General features: G+C 39.4%; 1 non-coding gene across 1 annotated transcript; it reads right to left on the bottom strand.

Moving 5' to 3' along the window:
* Positions 1 to 1,953: 1,953 nt before the first annotated feature.
* On the bottom strand, positions 1,954 to 2,093 carry LOC119469363. Its single transcript, XR_005198156.1, has one exon. It is a non-coding gene; the product is annotated as a U4 spliceosomal RNA (small nuclear RNA).
* Positions 2,094 to 4,399: the final 2,306 nt, after the last annotated feature.

Raw genomic sequence — 4,399 nt, 5'->3', positions numbered from 1 at the left:
ATTGGTAGCTTGATGGGAATAGTGTTGAATCTGTAAATTACTTTGGGTAGTATGGCCATTTTCACGATATTGATTCTTCCTAACCATGAACATGGAATGTTTCTCCATCTGTTTGTGTCCTCTATTATTTCGTTGAGCAGTGGCTTGTAGTTCTCCTTGAAGAGGTCATTTATGTTCCTTGTTAGTTATATTCCTAGACATTTTATTCTCTTTGTAGCAATTGTGAATGGCAGTTCATTCTTGATTTGGCTCTCTTTAAGTCTGTTATTAGTGTATAGGAATGGTTGTGATTTTTGCACATTGATTTTGTATCCTGAGACTTTGCTGAACTTGCTTACCAGTTTCAAGAGATTTGGGGCTGAGACGGTGGGGTCTTCTAGATATACAATCATATCGTCTGCAAATAGAGACCATTTGACTTCCTCCTTTCCTATTTGAATGCCCTTTATTTCTTTTTCTTGCCTGATTGCTCTGGCTAGAACTTCCAGTACTATTTTGTATAGGAGTGGTAAGAGAGGGCATCCTTTTCTAGTTCCCGATTTCAAAGGGAATGCTTCCAGTTTTTGCCATTCAGTATGATATTGGCTGTTGGTTTGTCGTAAATAGCTTTTATTATTTTGATATATGTTCCTTCAATACCTAGTTTATTGAGGGTTTTTAGCATAAAGGGCTGTTGAATTTTGTCAAAGGCCTTCCCTGCATCAATTGAGATAATCAAGTGGTTTTTGTCTTTGGTTCTGTTTATGTGGTGAATTACGTTTATAGACTTGCGTATGTTGAACCAGCCTTGCCTCCCTGGGATGAAGCCTACTTGATCATGGTGGATAAGGTTTTTGATGTGCTGTTACAATCGGCTTGTCAGTATTTTATTGAAGATTTTTGCATCTATGTTCATCACGGATATTGGCCTGAAGTTTTCTTTTCTTGTTGAGTCTCTGCTGAGTTTTGGTATCAGGATGATGTTGGTGTCATAAAATGATTTGGGAAGGATTCCCTCTTTTTGGATTATTTGGAATAGTTTCAGAAGGAGTGGTACCAGCTCCTCTTTGTATGTCTGGTAAATTCGGCTGTGAACCCGTCTGGGCCTGGGCTTTTTTTTGGTTGGTAGGCTCTTAATTGCTGCCTCAACTTCAGAGCTTGTTATTGGTCTATTCAGGGTTTCAATTTCTTCCTGGTTTAGGCTTGGGAGGATGCAAGTGTCCAGGAATTTATCCATTTCTTCCAGGTTTATTAGTTTATGTGCATATAGTTGTTTGTAATAATCTCTGATGATGGTTTGAATTTCTGTGGAATCTGTGGTGATATCCCCTTTATCGTTTTTTATTGCATCAATTTGGTTATTCTCTCTTTTCTTTTTTATTAATCTGGCTAGTGGTCTATTTTGTTGATCTTTTCGAAAAACCAGCTCCTGGATTTATTGATTTTTTGAAGGGTTTTTTGTGTCTCTATCTCTTTCAGTTCTGCTCTGATCTTAGTTATTTCTTGTCTTCTGCTAGGTTTTGAGGTTTTTTGATCTTGCTCCTCTAGCTCTTTCAATTTTGATGCTAGGGTGTCAATTTTAGATCTCTCCTTCTTCTCATGTGGGCACTTATTGCTATATATTTTCCTCTAGGGACTGCTTTAAATGTGTCTCCTGGGCCACTTTTAACATGCAATCCAACAGAAACGCTGTGCCTTCCTACTCTATTATTTCCAATTTAAGTAAAATATCTGCTAGGTTTTAGATTTCCAATGGACCTTGGTTCCTTGGAAACAGTGGTTCTCAGTGGGGATAAGATTCATTAATTAAGTACCATTGGCTAACCTGGCATCTTCCTTCCAAGTGCCAAACTAAGAAGCATAGAGGGAGACAAACAGAGCATTGCAGCGGGAATACATGTGCCCTGGTAAACTACGCATTCAGAGAGGTAAAAAAATCAAAAAGATTTTTTTTCTTTTTTTTTTTTAATTCAGTCCCTGTAGAGACTGCCAAAAATTGCCAATGTTGACTATATTTCAAGTCGTCATGGTGGAGTATTGGGAAAAGTTTTCAGTTAGCAATAATCACACCTCAAATAAACCTCACTGGCTATGATACTGCATTGTGCAAAGCTACCACAAAGATTCTTAAAGAAAAAATGAGACAGTTTACATAATTGTTTTGAGGTAATTCTGGCTTCAAGGATCAATAACAAGGGTGGTACCAGTTAGAGGCTGGACAGGCAGTTGCTGGGCAGCTGTCTTCACAGATTCTTATCGTGTAGGCTGTAATGGTCTTTGTGCAAGGTTGTGGCTTTGCAGTCTTTTGTGGTAGTTTCTGTTATCAGGTATCCATTCATAAGAACTCTCCCTTCATGGCCTTCCCAGGCTCTATTTGTCAGGGTTTTTAAAGCAAGTGACCCCATTTTGGTTCTGTCAACTTTCACACCAGCATCCTAAATGTTTGCAGCTTACACAGCTCACAGCCTTGCCCCAACCACCCAGAGAGGTCCAGTAAGAGCAGACAAGAGGAGCAGAAGCAGTGAGGGTCTGGGCAGAGGAAGGGGCAGAGCAGAGAGGAAGCCCTAGAGAGCGGGCGGCTGTACCTCTCATCAATCCAGCACCATCGGCAGGGCCAGTGTTACCTCTCTGTTCCTCAGCCTGTAAATGAGTGGGCTGAACATGGGTCGAGGACAGTGCAGAAGATGGAGGTGTCCTGGTCTCCCACTGGGTCCCCCATAGTAGAGACCCACCACGGCCAGGTGGGAGAGATGGAGGTGTCCTGGTCTCCCAGAAGATGGAGGTGTAGAGGCCCACCACAGCCAGGTGGGAGAAGCAGGGGGTTAGGACCTTCTGCTCGGCCTGGGTGGACAACAACTTCATCACAGCCGTGAACCAGGCATGACGCCATGATGATCCCTTTTTCTTTCTTCCAAGCTGCCGGAGATTACCACTTGATTCACAGGAATAAGCAGGGTTAGCCTAAAACGTAGGCATAAAGCTTAAAGAAAATTAATGAGACTAGGATTTAATGACAAATGTGTGATAAGCTTTGAAGCACAATTTCTCTATCCAGTCCTCATTTTTGATAAAAACAAATTATGATACGAATAATTTGTTTTTTATCAAAAATGAGGACTGCAGAGAGAAATTGTGCTTCAAAGCTTATCACATATTTGTCATTAAATCCTAGTCTCATTAATTGTTTTTAAGCTTTTTGCCTACATTTTAGACTAACTCTGCTTGATTATTTGCATAAAGTGCCACAAGAATGGTTATTTCTACATAGGCCTTTTGGATTGGCTTTGACGAAACTCTGTTCCACAAGGAATCTCAAATATGACCTTTAAAGCCAAGCCCAGCCATGGATTTGTATCCTCAAATACCTGTGAGTTGGGTGATCCTCTCCTCTTGAGGTCCCCAGATAAACTCAGAGCTCCCAGACCTGTTAGAAAGTGGCATTCTTCACTGACCACAGGTTAAGAACCATGTGTGGAGACTGTAGACAAGGTATGAGGCAAGTTCTCCCTAAGGGGATTTTATTGGCTCTGCATGCCAAGCTTGATTCCTTAAAAGGAAGCACACCCTTTCAGTCAAAGCCTCAGTAAAATAACCAGTTTTTCCAATTGTGTCCTATTGACAAAGAAAAATGGATTACCATTGCACTGATGCAAACAACTATATTGCAATAAGTTAAGAGTATTCACAGGTAGTCTCCAAATTCTAGAGGAACCTGCCAGAGAAAAATAAACATGCTCCAAATTTTGTTCACAGTAGTATACCTTACTCAATTACTAAAAGCCATAAATGGTTTGAAATAAGTTTCCTTGACTCTGAGAAACAAAATAAGAATCAGCAATATTCCAAGCAAAGGTTAAAAAGGTTGGCTTTAACTTTCTGAGTGTGGTCCATTTAGTTAACTCTTTTTTTGCTTGATCTTTGTGAACATGTCAGTTCTTTATGAGTCCCATACACTCGTTCTCTATTCCAATGTTACAATCTTCAAAGCTATTAAAAACATGCATTTGAGAACACCTGTTAAGTCCTTAATATAGCTTGATTATAAACCATCTTTTGAGAAGGAAAAAAGCAAGACAACAATTGTCTATGAATGACAAAATTCCAGGGTAGTTACAGTTAAAAACATGACTGACAAAGAAGTTTATTTATCTTCAGGGTTTATAACAACTTAATTATGATTGACAGTATACACATCAGAATTTTAGAAAGCTCATACAATTTTGGAATATATATTAGTATTATTCACCAAAATATAACATAAAGAAGATTGAGCATCATTTTGGAAATCTCATGTGACTAAACATGCCAAATAATCCTGTTTACCTCTTTTCTGAAGAGGCACTCTGAACCATCCAAAAAGCCAGGCATCAGGAAGGACAATTTCCAGATTGCCATAAATTATTTGGCCAAAATGATGACT

Source organism: Cebus imitator, unplaced genomic scaffold, assembly GCF_001604975.1.
Source record: "Cebus imitator isolate Cc_AM_T3 unplaced genomic scaffold, Cebus_imitator-1.0 Scaffold634, whole genome shotgun sequence".
Lineage (NCBI taxonomy): Eukaryota > Metazoa > Chordata > Mammalia > Primates > Cebidae > Cebus > Cebus imitator.
This window is presented reverse-complemented; position numbering and strand designations above follow the sequence as displayed.